Source organism: Ictidomys tridecemlineatus, chromosome 7 (genome assembly GCF_052094955.1).
Source record: "Ictidomys tridecemlineatus isolate mIctTri1 chromosome 7, mIctTri1.hap1, whole genome shotgun sequence".
NCBI lineage: Eukaryota > Metazoa > Chordata > Mammalia > Rodentia > Sciuridae > Ictidomys > Ictidomys tridecemlineatus.
The window spans coordinates 71731718-71750124 of record NC_135483.1 but is presented as its reverse complement, the minus strand read 5'-3'; the positions used below and the strand labels follow the sequence as shown (position 1 = coordinate 71750124).

At 34.9% G+C, this 18407-nt stretch overlaps 1 long non-coding RNA gene across 1 annotated transcript; it reads left to right on the top strand.

The window, feature by feature from the left end:
* Positions 1 to 401: 401 nt before the first annotated feature.
* Positions 402 to 17219, top strand: LOC144365303 (uncharacterized). The gene is made up of 4 exons (XR_013423615.1): positions 402 to 563; positions 14680 to 14765; positions 16095 to 16220; positions 16791 to 17219. It is a non-coding gene; the product is annotated as an uncharacterized LOC144365303 (long non-coding RNA).
* Positions 17220 to 18407: the final 1188 nt, after the last annotated feature.

The window sequence follows — 18407 nt, the reverse complement described above, 5'->3', positions numbered from 1 at the left end:
TGATCTCCTAAAGTGGGATAGGTTCCCTTCTCAGATCATCAGTATTTATGCTCTTCTGGTGTTACTTTCAATATTCTGTGACAGCTTGCCTTTTGGTCTCTCTCCAGAGAAAATTTATTGAGGGCAGGACCTTTGGCTTCTCATCTGTGTATCCATCTTATAAGTATAGTGTCTGGTTGATTAACTGAGTAATTGGAGTAATATCTGTTCTTTAGGATTCACTTCTAGGCTACTTAGAATGAAATCTAGAAGTGCTTATCTACCTTACAGAGTTTTTCCTTAGAAATATACACAAAAGAAATCTTTATTCATGCAGTTAAAGAGAAACAAAAAAAAATCTATACATAAAACTTACTGTATCTTAAGCTTTCCTTTATTTTTTCTTTTCTTTTTGTAGTTCAAGGCAGCAAACAATCTGGACAAAACTGTAAACAGGAAAGCTACTGAGTGAGCACAGGCTGTCTTCACTGTCTTTGGTGTATTCTTGCTTCCCCATTATTCCATACCTGCTCTACAGCAATAAAAAGACTAACAACTGAATGAAAATGCAAAAATATGGTCGGGTAAGTTACTGAGCATCATGTCGACTTCTAAAAGTTCTTATTTTCTTAATTGGTTTTCTTAGAAAAAATAAACTTGCAAAAGCAATTTGACTAAAGCATTGAAAGTTACTCTAAATCAATGCTTTTAAAAGGATACCATGAATAGAAACCACCTGCGGTGTTTGTGGAACCTCAGAATGAATTCTTGGCTTTCTTTCCTAGAGGTTTGATTCGATAGATGGGGCAGGGAGAGGCTGGGCATTTGAGCACCTTCAATCAAGTTCCTAGGTGGCCCAGATGCAGCTTGTATGTGCTCTACAAGAATTCTCTATAACTATGGTTGATTGTCCCCAATCTTCTGTCTTAAAAAGGCAGTAATTTTCACTTTATGTTTCTTATTACTTGATTCAGGAATTATGTGTAAAAATAATCTCAGGAGGGCACGGTGTGGCTCATGCCCGTAATCCCAGCAACTTGAGAAGCTGAGGCAGGAGGATTGCAAGTTCGAGACCAATCTCAGCAACTTAGCAAGGCCCTAAGCAACTTAGTGAGACCCTGTCTTAAAATAAAAAATAAAAAGTGCTGGGGATGTGGCTCAAGGGATAAGCACCCCTGGGCCAAAATCCCGTCCTCCCCTCCTCCCCGCCAAAACCCTATAATCTAGATGTTTAAATCATATCTGATTGCCTAAAATTTTAAAGATTTCAACTTGATCAGGCCAGTGACTCTTTGCTGCAAGAAACCTTTCAGTTTCTAATTTCTGTAGTAGCTGCTTATCAAGATAGCCGTGTTATAGTAGTTTGGATTTATAATCAGTAGGCTCTTAAAGAAATCTTATCTATGTCTATGTAACACACCACTTCCTATACCAGCTGCAAAAGCATCTTCCATATCGATTGTGCCAAGAACTTAATGAGTAAGTAGCACTGCAACCACTTCAGACCACCTGTTTGTTCATTTCAGGGAATTTTGTTAAGTTTCCTCAAACCTCAAAGGATTGTGACTCAGGCTTATAAGAAAAGCTTATATCTTCCTATGTGAGTTCAATTTCCTTAAAAATTTTAGGTTTGTATTATTCATTCTCTTTCAGATTCCCACAAAAAGGAATCAAAGAATTGAAAGAATGCTGAAAAAGGAGAATTGGAGGGTATTGTTATGCACAGTGACTGAGAAAATTGCCTGAATCCTGATCAATGAGGGATATGTGAGAGAGTGGGTCAGGGAAAGATGGGAACACACAGTACTCACGAGGCAGCTGAGTGTTACATCTAAAATCTAACTCATGAGCAATTATTTTTTTCAAATGAGGTCAGTGCACAGGGAAAATATCACATTCGGTTTGTTGCTTTCTCTAAAATAATCAGCCTAGCCTGGCTCTCCATTGCTATACAGTGTGAAAAAAAAAATAGAATAAACTTTTCATAACTAATTTAACTTCACCCATTCTAAATGCAAAATGAAACTACAGTTTTAGGAACCATTTCAAATTATTTGAAAACTTCCATTTCCTGCATCTGTGCAGTATAAATGCAGAGAAGAGCTCAATGTACCTTTGAGGCAAAGAAAAAGATAAATATCAAATAATGCTCTGTAGAAAGCATTTCGTGGAAGTCTTTTTGATGGAGTTTCCACATTTCAGCCTCAGTGGCCTCACTATTCTTCTCATGCAACAAGACATCAGGAATTCAATTAAAATTTAAAGATTTATAAGAGCCATTCCTCTCTTGAGTAGCATATACTCAGATACTATAAAGAATTTTTCTTCCTCTCTCCATTGGATTTCCTTCCATGAGTTGCTCTAGTTGGGTTTTTATATAACAAAGAACAACTTCAAGGCTTTCAGCTACTGTTTCTCAATCATTAGCCTTTAAAGATCACTTTTTAAATTTGTTTTATTAGAGAATGACAAGTCAGGCCTTGGGGAACCAAGTCCAGGAGGTTACATTTCCTCTGCTTTTTTTTTTTTTAATTTTAGCTGTTTATTAGTTCCTAAGCAGCATTGACCATAGTGGCTAAGCAGATGGTGTTCAACCTTTGACAGTATAAGAAAAAAATATGGTAGTTCAGAGTTATAAAAGCAGCCAGGACTTGAAGGGCCAACATCCTGAGCAAAACTGGCCCAAAGAGAAGTTAGTCTAATATTTATTCTTCATTGGGCCAATTTTGGCTTAGGCTTATAAGAAAGGTTTATATCTTCCAATATTAGTTCAATTTTCTCTTGAAGATGTCACCAGTCCCTACACTACAAGGAATGGAGAGATAAAAATGAAGTAGAAAGCAGAGCTTTCGTAGTCAAAAGACCTAAAAGTTTGAGTTTATGACTGACCAAGAAAGGGGATCCCTACTAATCTCTTCAGGCTTTCATTAAGGCACTTTTAAAATTATAAACTCTGAGAATAAAGTGGACAAAAGTTGACAAAAAACGGAATCTGTCTGGAATCCTCTCAGTCCTTGGATCAATTTGGGCCCTCCCCCAGCTGCCTAAAACAAGACAATTAAATCTGTTTTGTAGAAAGGTCATGTCTAACAGAGTACCTGAAACTTTTCAGAGATAATGTCTAACATTCCATCAAAAATAGAATGTGTCAAAAGATGTCCCAATGACCCAAAATCAAGAGTAGGAAAAATCTATTAGGAATAGATCTGTAAGTGATCTAGATATTGAAATTTGGGAAGCAGACTTGACAAATAATGGTGGCAAACATTCAAAAGATAATTTTTATGATGGAGAATTTGGCAGAGAATAGTAATTTATTTTTTAAAAGCCAAATGGTTATTCTAGATTGAAAGGGCACAGTCACAAAAACTAATAACTCAACAGGTGAGTTTAAGAGAAAATTTGACCCAGAAGAAGAAATATTTGGTAAAGCAGAATTCAGGTCAGGTGAAAACACCCAAATTAAACAACATATAAAAGAAAATGAAAAAATACAGAATTTAAAAGACACAGCAAATAATGGTGCAAGATATAAACTGGGTATAATTGGAGAGCAGAGGATGACAGGAGTAACATATAAGGAAATAGCCAATATTTCCAAAATATGAAACAACTGATTCAATAAAGTTCTATGAAGCCCAAAGAAACCCACACACAGGCAAGCACATCATGGTAAACTGATGAAAACTGAAGAGAATAAAAGAGAATTTACTTCTTTAGGTAGAGAAAAAAGCACCAAACTGCATTTTTTATGCAGATGGGAGATTAAAAAAAGATAAATATAAAAAAGATGAACATATAAATATAAGTGAATAGTGATCATCTAAAACAATGATAATGTGTTGTGAAGTTTAAAATATTTGGAATTAAAGTATATATCAACAAAAACAACAAAAAAATCATACAGGAGATATATGGAATTGAATAGTAATGTCTGTTCTTGCATTGGCTGAGAAGTAGTAAAAGCACAAATTTTAAAAAGTGTGTATATGTGTGTGTGGTGTATATGCTAATAAAGAGAAAAGTAGGGGAACATATTAAATTAGCTCAAGACAAGAATTGATGAGACAAATGGAAATAAAATGGTAAATTTAATCTCAAATATGTTAGTAATAATGTTAAATAAAATATAGATAGGATAATAATTTAAAAATAAATACATCATATTGAAATAAAATGTCAAACCCAACCATATGATGTTTATCATAGAAATAGAAGAATACAGAATGCTTGAAAGTAAAAAGATGACTAAATAATGGAAAAACTAACCAACAGAAAGCTCTCATAACTATACTAATAGCAGGAAAAGTAGGCTTAAACAAAAGTTTTTACATAAATATATTAGAAAGATATAACGTTTCTTAATTCATAGGTTTCTTATAGCACAGATTAAACATCCTTTTTTTAAAAAAAACAATAAAACTAAAAGAATAATAAATTCTAAAATTATAGCAAAAGGTTTTAATATCCTTCTCAGGTATATATAGGAAAAATAGATAAAAACTGGACAATAACATAAAGGATTTGACCAATACCTTTAAGACATCTGACCTTAATGTATACATAGAAAATACTATCCCAGATGTGTAGACACATTCTATTTCCATGTACATAGGGAACATTTATTAATAAGGCACCATACAACATGTTTGGCCAACTAAATAAAATTGGAATTTGTATTCTCTGGTCACATTAGATAGTAGTTGGGCTAATAAAAGGATTCCTAAGAAATCCCTAAAGGTTTGGATATTATGCAAAATTCTTATAAACAACCTGTGGCTTAAAAATAAATTATGATTGAAAGAGAACATATTTTGAACTGAGTGATGAAATATGACATATAAAATCTTGTTCAATTCATACACAGCTGTGGTTAAAGAAGCAAATTGTAGTATTTAGTTCAAAGATTAGAAAAGAAGACTATAAATAGTAATATAAACAACCACCTCAAGAAGTTGGAAAGCAGTTATTTTTTAACAGATAGAAGAACATAAATAATTAAAAGAGTGCAACAATGGGAAAGAAAAATGTGTCATGAGAAAATTCCATAAAGCTAAATGCTGTCTTTAAAAAAATATATATGGATGAAATCGGTAAACTTTTGGAATGATTAAAAGAGTACAAAAACATGAATGCTGAATGTTAAAAATGAAAAAATAAAATAAACAACAACAACAACACCAAAACCAAGAGACATCACTACAGATCCTATTGAATTAAAAATACTAAAGGAGGGAACTATGAGTGATTTTACACCAACAAATTTGAACATTTAGAAGAAATAAACACATTTCAAAAACTAAAATCTGACAAAATAACATCAAGTAGAAACTGGAAATATAAGCAATACTTTGCCTATAGGGAATTTAGTTAAAAAGTTTAAATTTTCTCATTAAAAAACCAAAACAACAAATCCTAATAAAACATTCCAGTACCAAACTGCTTCATTAGTAAAATATTTCTAGTATTTAAGAATGAAATAACAGCATTTTACATACATTCATTAGGAGATTAGAAACAAAGAAACAAAATGCTTCCCAACTTGCTTATGAAGCAAGTCTTGACATCAGAATTTGACAAGGACATTATAAAAAATTTAAATTATAGATCAATCTTTCTCATAATTATATATATAAAAATTTTAAAGAAAATATTAGCAAATTGAACTACATTTAAAGAAGATTTTCCAATTATGAAAGTTTGGTTTACCATTTGAAAAATCAATCAATGTAATAAGATGTATTTTGGGGACAAAGGAGAAAAATAGACCAAATATTAATAGAAAGCAGTTTATAAAATGTAGCATTTGTTTATGATGAACATGGCCAGCAATCTGAGACTAGCATCATGCCTTATTAGTGTTATAATGTAGAAAATATTGTATTTAATGATTTTAGATTTGAAACATTTCCTTCAAGATTAAGATTTTAGTCAATAAGATAAGAGTAAAATAGTTTAAAGTTATTAAGATTAGAAAGGAAAAAATAAAATCACTAATTTTTCTCAGAAGACATGATTACATACATGGAATTACATTAAAATCTAAAGATAGCTGATTAAATTAATACACACATTTATGTATTAGTGTATGTATTACATTGGCATGGACCTCAAAGCCAGTACACAAATAATAATAGTATTTCTATATACTTTAAATACTTAACAAAATAAAAATTTACAAATGTACACCATTTACAACTATTGTAGTTCAGGCTGTGGTAACAACACTAGAAACTGGGTGTCTTACCCAACAAACATTTATGTCTCACAGTGCTGGAGGCTGCACATCTGAGATCAGGATGCTGGCATAATGGGTACTGGTAAGGGCCTTCTTTCAGGCTGAAGATAACTGATTTGCTGGTTTATCTTTGCATGGCAGAAAGAACTGAAAAACTCTGAGGTCCATTTCATAAGGACACTAATTCTATTCATGAGGGTTCCACACTTATGACCTAATTACCTTCCAAAGGTCTCACCTCCAAATATGACCACATTTGGTCTTAGGGTTTCAGCATACAAATTTAGGGAAGATATAAGCATTCATTTGACAATACTATCAAAATAAAAATACCTGAACTAGATCTGGTGAAAGACTAAACTGAAATGACCAATTTGGAGAGCAGTTTGGCACTATTTGCTAAAGTTCACATAGCATATATACCCTTGGGTCCAGAATTCTACTCATAAATAAATACCCCATCGAAACATGAGAAGAATGTAGATGGCAATATCATTTATAATAAACTCATGACCATGAGAAGAATGTAGATGGCAATATCATTTATAATAAACTCATAATATTTTTCCCCCTAGATTATCCCTGGGTCATAAAATAACATTTTATCTTTCAGAGGAAACTGATCAAAAATCTTACCACATTTCAAAACTTGGTTGCAGAGAGTAAAAATGGATAAGAAGACAGGAGTGTTACTTTCTATCCTCAAAGATGAATGTTGTTGCCTAGAAACCAAAAGTATAATCGATCAGACTGAAAGATAACTTGTATACTAAGACAATAATTAACATTAATGGGAAAAAATTCTTTAGGGCTTATTCATTTTGTATCTTGATTTCATACTGTTTTTTAACCCTGAAGTGTTTAAACTTCCAAGTCATCTGTTTAAGAAATATACTATTTTTATTCTTTTGATTTCTTTGTTCCCAAAATAATCATATTTAGATTTCAGAATATATGGTTCTTGAAACTCTGTAATAATGCTTATAATATTGGATAAATGCATGAATGAAAATATAAAACCAGATAGGCAGCAAATACTGTCATTAAAATTTAAAAGATATGTGTCCCTGTAAGATAATCAGGTACCTTTGAAAGAGACAAAGATATAAAAGCTTTTGCATTTTATGGGTAATTTTTTAAAATATTTCTTCACAACACCTTTATACTATTTACTTATTTTTATGGTGTTGGAGATTGAATCCAGGGCCTCAAACATTCTAGGCAAGAACTCCACCACTAACCTACAGCTCCAGACCCTTATGTGTAATTTTTAAGGCTACATATGTGTACATGTGTGTGTGCATGCTACAAATAAAATATTTGCAAAAGTCATAGCTTTTCAATTTAGAAAGTTGTTGGTAGGGGTTGGGGATGTGGCTCAAGCGGTAGCGCTCTTGCCTGGCATGCGACGGGCGCTGGGTTCGATCCTCAATACCACATAAAAATAAAATAAAGATGTTGTGTCCACTGGGAACTAAAAAATAAGTATTGAAAAATCTCTCTCTTTAAAACAAAAAAAGAAAGAAAGTTGTTGGTAGGTAAGCACAATTTTCCATTAGTGTGCTTATGATTTTTTATGAATATTGTACTAAAGGGACATAAGCTGTGAAGCTTATTGTAAGGGTAATATTATTGTCATGGTTGTTCTTGCTGCTGTTATTGTTGTTTTTATTGTTACTTTTAAAAGACAAATCATGGCTTTCCTGATCTTAGAGAGGAAGTTATGGCTGCACTCTGCTTGAGTTATTTGCCAGACAAAAAGAGAAGATGATGATTAAATAAGCACATTGAGGAACCATTATCTGAGATATTCTCTGATCCTCTCCTGCTGACTCGGAAAAGTCATTTAGGATGCATTCAGATGGGATGAGCAGAAATGAGATGCAATGAAGATTTACTCCATCCCATCTGCCATAGACCCTTCATGGAAACTCAGCCCTCTGTTTACTTAATGCATTTTGGCTAATGTGACCACATTTGTTGTCTGATTGACTACATGTCAGAAAACAAACAAACAAACAAACTTTAGATGTCATCTAACTATAATAAAATAATAAAACTAATGGTTTATGTGTTTTGGCTTTTAATGCATTTTTATATACATGACCTCATTAGATAGATATTGAGATTCTTGGGGAAAGAGAACCTATTTTCAAATGGTCGTTTCTTTAATCCTAAAGGAGTTCTCTTCTAAAACAACAACAACAACTACAACTACAATAGAAAAAAAAACCCCACTATCCTGAATTTCTAACATAGTTTTGTCTAATTTGAACTTTAAATAATAGGAACCACAGGGTGAATACTCATTTGGGTCTAGTTTTTAATCACTGAATATTATATTTGTGAGATTCTTCCATGTTTTTTTCATATACTAGGAGTTTGTTCCTTTGTATCACTGTGTAGTCTTTTGTGGTATGAATACAGAAGCATTTAAAATTTTTTCTTTTAGTTGTCGATGGACATTATTGTATTTATTTATTTTTATGTGGTGCTGAGGATTGAACTCAGTGCCTCACTTGTGCTAGGCAAGTGTCCTACCACTGAGCCACAACCTCAGCCCCAGAAGCATGTTTTTACATACATTATGCTGATGTCAGACATTTTGGTTATTAGCTCTTATGAACTTTAATGCCAGGAACATTTCTATACATGCCTCTTGATATAAATATGGACAAATTTGTGCTGAGTGTGTACCTAAGAGAGAAGAATTGCTGCATCATAGCTTATTTTCATGTTTAAATTTTGAGACCTTGTAGTAGTTTATGCTCCTCCCAGCAGGAAATCAGAGTTCCCTTTGCTCCATACCTTCCCTAGGGTTTAGTGGTTTAGTCTTGCCAGATGTTTTAGCTTTAGCTGGTCTGGGGAGTGTAAGGGAGGTATCATGTAGAGGGCTTGCATTAGCCAGATGGGTGACTTACAAGGTGAGAGAATCTTTTCATCTTTATTGGCCATTTGGACTCCATATTCTGTGAAATGTTTGCTCTAGTCTCTGGTCCCATTTTTTTGTGTGTTTGCTTGATTTTGCTTTTTAAGTAGACTTCTATTCTCTTTTCTTATTTACTCATCATTTCAATTATTAGTCCTTTATTTGTTGTTTATGTTGCAAATAATACCTCTGATTCTGTAGCTTTCCTTCACACCCTTCAAATCATATTTTTGATGACCAATATTATAAATTTTAATGCAGTCCAGTTTGTGAATCATGTCCTTTATTGCAGGTGCTTCGTGTATTTGTTATGAAGAAATTACTTTCCACTGAAAGCCTTGAAGGTGCTTTCCTAACTTGTAGAAGCTTCTTCATTGCTTTTACCTTGTACATTTATATTTATAATCCATCTGAGGTTGATATTTCCATTATGTTTTAAAAGAGAATAATATTTTCATTTTTCTCCATGTACTTATCTAATCAACTGTTATTGAATGAAAATGTCATTCTTTCTTCATTATTCTTTATGTGTCAAAACCAAGTGTCTATACACAAGAGGATCTGCTTGAGTGTTCTCCTTATCCAATTGTCCCTTTTCCTGTTTTGCAACAATACTACCAGTTAGAATACTCTAGCTTTATAATATACTTGGAGTGCTATAGAGCACTTTTACCTTGTTCCAAATTCATTGAAATTTGTCTTGTTTATACTTGTCCACTGTCTTTTCCACACTTATTTCATCAACTAGCCTCTCAATTTTCATAAAATATTTACTGAGACTTTGATTGAGATTACTTTATATCTACCATATCTACCGACCAATCTGGGGAGAATTGAAATTCCTAATACTTTGAACTTTACCAATTATGGACATAGTGTATTTTCTATTTATGTCTTCTATACTTTTTCAAAAGATGTTTTATTTAGTAGAAATTGTATGCACCTCTTATTATATTTACTCCTAAATATCGATTTTTGGTACTATTATAAATGATAATGTTAAAATATTTTATTTTCTAGTTGTTGCAAATGTATGGAGAAACATGATTTTATGTATTGACCAGTGATTAGTAAACGTACTAAACTTATTCTTTAATTCTCCAATTTATCTAAAAATTTATTTAAACTTTCAACTTATAAAATGATATCATCTCTAAATAGTAATTTGTTTTCCCTTTTCCAATAATTGCACTTTAAAAAAAAAAACAGAAATTGAACTAGGGTCCTTAACCACTGAGAGGCTTCCCCCACCCTTTTTATATTTTTTTAAATTTTGAAACAAAGTCTCCTGAAGTTACTGAGGGCCTCAGTTGCCGAGGCTGGCTTTGAACTTGCAATCTTCCTGCTTCAGCCTCCCAGCAATCTTGATATTTATATCTGTTGAATACTGTAGTGCCATTGCCTGAAAGAAAATGGTGCGTATCAGTCATAAGAGGCATTCCTGTTTTATGCCTCATTCTAAAGGGAAACAATTCGAACATTTCACCATATAGTATAAAGTATATTTTTGTAGATTTTTGAAATCAATACTTACTTAGTAAGAATTCTTATTTAAATTTTCATTACTAATAGATTTTGGACTATCAAATGCCTTTCTGAAACTATTGAGATCGTCTTATGATTTTTTGTCTTCTTCAGTCTGTTACTATGGTGAATTCCATCAATTGAGTTTACAAAGGTTAAAGAACATTGCATCCTTGTAATATTTCCTGTATGGATGAACAAATGTTCAGTTTTTAAATGAGAGACCTTGAAAATAATATGTATTTTTCAATTATTGGGTATAATGTTCTATTTATGTCCATTTGTTATTTGTGCATTTTAAATCACCTATGCCCTTACTAATTTTTTTGTCTGCTGACATTGGTATTAAGAAATATGTTAAAAATTCCCACTATGTGTTTTCTTAGAATTTTTTTAGTTTATTCAGTTCATTTATTCATTCATTCAACAAACAATTATTCTGGGTCATTCCAATGTTAGAAAACATGGACTATGAAATACATTGAGGACATTTTCACTGATCAAAGAGAGTAGTTCTAACTTTACTCATTGTGAGGCAATGCTATTAATTTGCAAATAAATTTAAGATTATTATATCTTACTATTGAAAGAAAAATAAAACTTTCCTTTGAATGAAATGTTCATCTCTGTTAAATACTTCTTGTCTTATAAACTACTTTGCTATGAATATGGTGACACAATATTTCTTTGGCTAGTGTTTGTAATCTACATATTGTTTTCATTCTTTAGTTTTACCTTTCCCTTTAAGGATTCCAAACATGAAATTTTTCATTTTTCAAACATTTTTTTTGGAAATCTTCTTGCATCTGCAATGTGAATTTATATAAAAATGCATTTATAATACTTAATATGCCAGGCCCTTAACTATGCACTTTGCATAAATTCATTTATATAATTTCCTCAATGACCCTATGACATAAATGAATGTTCTTCTCATCACACTTGTTTTGCAAGAAGAGAAATTGATAATCAAAGAAAAAAAAAAGTACTTTCCCAAGATTACGTTTGTGGAAGGCAGAGCCAGCATAGAAATCAGCAATGTGACTCCAGAGCCTGTTTTCATGCTGACTACACTATGCCACCACTTTGGAAAAGTTAGAGCCCAAAACATCAAGTGATGATGGAGGGCTTCATGGGCTTTCCACCCACCTAGCCACCTGAAGACCCGTGCTCAGAAAGGGCCCTGTACATGGGGTGGAATGCTTTATTATCTCCAACGTGAAATTCTTAATAATTTTATCTATGGATTTCTGCTTTGTAAGTGGAGGGTGGTGAGATAATGGAGCATGCGTGGAGGATTTAGAGCCTCCTTGGCATACTGGGATGGATTCCCAGTCACCTGCTTCCCTGACCTCATTCAGTGGGCACCCAGGCCACAGGAAGGAGTCAGCTCTTGTGCTCTGAGTCCTGGGTGGTCCCACGTGAGGTCTACACATACCCTGTGGGTACCCCTGCCCAATAGTACCACATTCAGTAGCAAATAAAGACCACATGCAAGAGATACCACAGAAGACAGATGGTTTCTTTCCCCTCCTTTCCTGCTTTTTACTTTACTCTGGGCCTGTATATTATATCTCCCACCCTGGCAGATGCGATTGTATGTGTTGTTTGTTAACATGGCACTTTAATTTTCTTTCACAAATTATATTTTAAACACCTTTAAAATGGATTTTTATATTAATCAGTAAAAAATGCATGATCCTTTCATAGCTCCTATACACAATTTACACTTCCCTGTGGATGTGTGCAGTTTACTGAGCCCCCGTTACATGTATCCATTCATTTCTGCCTCCTGAGTCCCCAGAGTGATCTGAGGGAAATATTTTCATCCTTATTTTGCCACGAAATAAGTGAGTTCCTCAAGATTTCACAGTGAACAAATAGATGAAGCTGGGTTTGAACATCCATGTTCTATCTCCAAAATTCCTCTTTTTTCCCCCCATTAAATTATAACTCACTTTTAAGAAGACAAAAATATTTTGACTATCAGAGAGGAAAATTTTATGTCCAAACTGACTATGGAATTTCCAGCTGGCATCTTCAAAACAGCTACTTATTAAGTAGACAATGCTACTAACATGTTTTACTCTCGTGGCACTTTGGTGCCAGTTTTACAGTGTTTTCAGCCACTGTCAAAGAAACAAGTAGCTGAAAGTGGGTAATTAGGATTGTACTGGGAGTTTGGAAAGTGGGTGGGATGTCCTTAAAATTTGAACATCTGGTTGTTATACTTAGTGAGCAATAAATGATTAAAGCATCGCTGACACCAGCTAGTAGAAATATATGCAAAGCTTCAGGATATGTGGGTTTTGTTTTTAAAAGGACCAATGATAGAATTATAAATATCATCTAAAACGTGACTAATCCACATGATTCACCTACGCTTTGTCAATTCATCTTATTTGGCATTTCACCCAGTATATTAAAATGTTTGTTTGATGTCACGGTGTTCATGATCATTGCTGCATCTACAGTTCCTCCAAAGTACGTCCAAGTATCCTTCCTCATGATCCTTCTGAGGTCTTCCGACTCACCACTGGGGGCGCACCACTGAGACTGTTTTCTTACCCTGGTATGGCCTCTTTGCTAGTTATCTAGACTTGAGAATTTAATTCATTTTTTACTCTCAGTTCACTTATTACATAACAAAATGGCAAATTATTAAAAATAAGAGTATCGTATTAAAAATAAGCTGAAAGCAAATAGTGGAGTAGGATGATTCTAAAATTATTCCGGCCTCCCACCCCCGAATTTACTATTTATTGCAGAACACACTCAAAAGCTGTTGGGTGCTAAAAATGTGTTGTTTCCTTATAGAGAAAGGTGAGGCAGTGTCCTGCATGGTGGAATAATTGCATGAAACAACATTCTTGCCAAGGCTCTTTTGTGTTACCTTCTCGTTTAATGGAAGACTCTGGGTTCCAGATTTAAAACAAAGACACTTTAAGTTTTTCAAAAAAAAAAAAAAAATGGAGGGTTGAAAGCAGAAGTATTATGAAACACTTTTGAATGTGTAATGAAATGCTCAGATGTTGAGACAAATGCGCTATGGAGCATGGAGGAAAGTTTTGAAGCTAGGATCATAAAATATTATTGGAAATCTGGGAGTGATAAAGGAAGACCATTTGGCAGGTTCTGCAGGACTCAAGACATTGGAATGGAAGGCATGACACGTGGTTAAAAGGTTCAAAGACTGGTCAGTGGTCTCGGGAGTTTGATTTTGTATGATACTTTTCTTCTCAGGTTCCAGACTTCACCCTGAGGCCTGTGGGTCCTCCACTCCTGTCTGCTATCATGCCTGTCTCTGTAGGTGTGCTCCTGTCAACTCTCTGGGGACAAAGCTCTGCTCTGCTGCTGTGGCATCTTAGGTCTATACTTGCCTCCCTCTGATGCTAGGAGATGGTCTAATCACACCTAGGATGAACATCCTTAGAAAAGAAAAGTGGAACTTTCTTTCATTTCCATGTCTTTAGATATAAGCCACCTTTTGATTGAAATGAGTGGTTGTGTTTAATCAGATCTATAATAATGCCACTTTCTTCCTTACTCCAATAGATTTCTGGCCCTCATTCCTACAATGGAAAAGGAGGGGGGGAGGACTTCAGTTTGCTCATGAAAGTAAAACCCATTTCTTCTAGCAGAAAGCAATCTCCTCCTCCTCCTTCTCCTCCTCCTTTTCCTCTTCCTCCTCCTTCTCCTCCTCCTCCTCTCCTCCTTCTCCTCCTTCTTTTTCTACTAGGGATTGAACTCAGGGGCCCTTGACCACTGAGCCAATCCCCAGCCCTATTTTGCATTTTTTTTTTTTTAGAGACAGGGTTTCACTGAGTTGTTTAGCGCCTTGCTTTTTGCCGAAGCTGGCTTTAAACTTGTGCTCCTCCTGCCTCAGCCTCCCAAGCTGCAAGGATGACAGGTGTGCACCACTGTGCCCAGCAATCTCTTCAATTCAGATTCAAAGCCTAGTTGAGATCATTTCTTCTAACTCAGAAAACCTCCCCTTCTCCTTCCCTAGGCCCAGAAATGTTTGAAGAGCCTGAACTCCAGTCTTGATGGAATCACATGGCCTTAGACACCGAAGTAGCAATGACCTGATGGATAGTAAGTTGAAGATTTTCTTCAAGAAGAAAGAGTCACTAAAGAAAAATCTTTTGTTAGGCAACATTGTGAACATTAGATGTGATGAGTCACACCTTGGACGTAGAACCACAGAATTTTCTATTCTGATCCCCACCTGCCACTTAATAGCTCTTTTAAGTTTTGGTAAATCAAGTGATTGCAAATCACATAATTTCTCTATTCTTCAATTTCTTCACCTTTCAGGGGATTTTGTTAGGGCTAAATCAGATAAACTCAGAGGATATCTAGCTCAGTATATGGTGGCATATGCCACATATGCTCAATAAATGTTAATTCTTCTCCTCACCTTTCCCTCACTTGAATTGTTTTATTTATCTAAAAATGATATATCCTTTTGTGTTTAAAAAAAATGGCTTAGGTTTTCTATGGATTTAAATTGCTCTTCCTCAAATCAAGACTGATTGCTATAAACAAGCCCAATCATATCCTTAGAAAGGGATCAGAAATTTGCTTTTTGCTTTGAACTCTGCCCTTAGAACAGCAACTCTAAGATCAGGTTGCTTACAGAATGGGCCAGCTGCCAACACATAAGATGTTTTTGTTTTTTGCATCTATATTCTGGAGACAACCGAGACTATATACTTGGAAGTGCCACAAAGAACTTGTGGCAAAGGTGGCTTTGCCCACTAACGACACATGCTTCCCTTCTAATGTGCTGAACTGAGGTGGCTGCACTGCTAGTCCCTCACTTCTCACATGCTCTTTGTCCGGTGGTGGAGGCCACTTGTTGTCAATGGCAGTGTTAGTGCACCTACTCTGCCTCTTCTGTAACTGTGGTGTCCTCTCCACACCATCGTTCTTCTCACACCTGACATTTGGTTGTCGATGCTCATGGTGACTTTGGAGACAATGTGTTAAGGACCCCAGAGTTTTCATGACACCCAAAGGTAAATTAGCTCCTTCTGTAAACCCACTGGGATCAATCATCAGCCTCTATGATTCACCCCAGTACTGAAGCAAAGAGCCAACTCTTTCAGAGGGCCAGTGGTCCGGGGAACAGAGTCTGGTTCCACGACACTGGATTTGGGCAGTGATATGGTTTGAATAATGAAGTGTTACCCTAAAAGCTCATGTGTTTGGTAATGCAGGAATGTTCAAAAGTGAAATCATTAAAGTATGAGAGCTATATTCTCATAAGTGGATTAATCCATTTACTGGATTAATAATTTTAATGACAACTGGGTGGTAACTGTAGGCAAGTGGGTATAGCTAGAGGAAGTAGGTCATTGGGGGCCTGCTCTTAGACTACATCTTGTTTCTGACTCCCTTATCTCTCTCTTCTCTTCCCAGATGTCATGAGTTGAGAAGCTTTCATTTGCCATATCTAGCTCAGTAGATGGTGGCACTATGATGTTCTGCCTCAACTTGGGCCTCAAGCCATATAGGTGACCAACAATGGACTAATCCTTTGAAACTGTGAGTCAAATGAGCTTTTTCTCCTGTAGGTCATTCCTGTCAGGTATTTTGGTCACAGTGATAAAAAAGCTAACTAACTCAGACAGTTACTATGAGTCAAGTGGCGGAGAAGAGGGGCTAGTCCATCTATTCAGTCTATTGTAAAACACTTAGTTCATGAATGAATACTTTGACATTACAGTGTTCTTACCTTAGTGTTAACTAATGAATACACTCCTGAGAGATTAACATTTTCCCAATTTGTTTCAAAAATCAGATTTCTACCAGAGGCAGGGAAGAATATGAGAAGGGGAAGGAGAAAGGTTGACCAGTGGTTACTAAATTAGTAAGATAAGAGAAAGAAATTCTAAGGACTATAGAAAACAGATAATAAATGTATGGTCCATTTCAAAAAGCTAGAAGGGTTTTGAAAGTTTTCACCAAAAATCCTGATAAATATTTGAGAAGGTGTTTAATCTGATTTAAATATTACACGATATACACAGGCATTGAAACATTATATAGCACTCCCTTATTATGTGCATTTTTAATGTTTTATGTATATAAATTTAAAATATTTTAAAACATCAGATTTTGCAGGTGGAGAGCCATATCAAGAGAGTGATTTTCTCAGAACAGTGTGTGTTGCTTGATAATCAGGATTTACGATGAAGACTATGAAACCCTTCCAGCGGTCTGTATAAAATTTCAAGTTCAAGCGCTAAACATAACTGAATGAAAAGGAAGTCTGTCAGATGCTATCTGAGCATTCAAGCTGTCATACTTTAGAATAACTCTCCACTCCTTGGTAGTAAACAAGAGATAAACTGAGAATTCTCAAATGTCCTGTTTACCAGCAGGTGGTATTCCATTCTTTTGTAATGTTTGGTATCTATAATCTGATTTTTGGTTATTCAGTGTGCTTTATTAGAAGGTTAAGAATATGACAGAGTTGCACTGAAAAAGGTGTCCTATAAGTTGAATGTCTACATCATGTATTTCCCCTTCTGTGAAGACCCTCAGCAGTTTTTAGAAAATTTTAGCTACTACAGTGAGCAGAAGATATGATGCATTATTAAACTATACCAATGCAAAGTGTGGTTTATTTTTCTATTTCTTTTGGGATGTTTTTCAAACCTGGAACTGTAAAGCTCTGAGTCCATCATCTCATAATACAAGAACTCTATTATTTTTTTTATCTTTTCAGTACCAAGTATTGAACTCAGGGGTATTTAACCTGAACAACATTCCCAACACTTTTTATTTATTTATTTATTTATTTTTTAATTTTGAGATAGTGTTTCACTAAGTTGTTGAGACTGGCTTTGAATTTGCAATCCTCCTGCCTCAGCTTCCAGAGCCTCTTGGATTACAGATAGGGGCCACCATGCCTGGCTGTTTATTTTTGATGTAACTTAATTTTTAAGATTTCCTGTCTGCTTCATTACCCCAAACCCCTCTTTTTTCCTCCACTCTACACACAGAGCCAAAAATGGCTAATTAGTTCATTTTAAATCTAAAATTATTATTGTCAAACTAACCTGATTGCACGTCTCTCATATCTTCCCATACTCACAGACAAAGGGGATGGGTTTCTTTTTCTGTGAGTATGCTATTACATGGGCAGCAAAATCACTGTTTAGCCTCTAGTCTAGATTCTAGAAAACTGAAAGAAGTAATTAAAGGTAAAGCCAATGCTTTTTGGTGGTACAAACAAAAACACTGTGTGTAAAATAGTAGCACTGTGTGTAAAAAAGTGAGCGACTTCACTGTTTTGCACTTGTGGTGTAGGATTTACCCCTTTCCTGAGGGCAGCTCTGGTACCAACTGAAACATCACGGTTGCCTGTTCCATCTGCTCCTCAGGCTGGCTGTAGGAGTGGTGAGATGCAATCATTGCTGTTGTTGAAAATTCCAAGTATTTTGAGATTCTTGCTCTTTTTATTTAAATACAAGTTCTTCTGGAGGCGGGAGAACAATTTGAGAGTGACTGACGTTATTAAGGTGGTTTATAGTTTATATGCATCTACACATATGAGCTTCCAATTTTCATCTTGAAAATGAGAGAGAGAGAGAGAGAGAGAGAGAGAGAGAGAGAGAGAGAGAGAGATTTAAATTGAGTGTTAGTCAGCTTTCGATCACTAGGATGATACACCTGAGAGGAGAAAAGGTCTATTTTGGCTCATAGGTTTGAAGCTTCCAGTCCAAG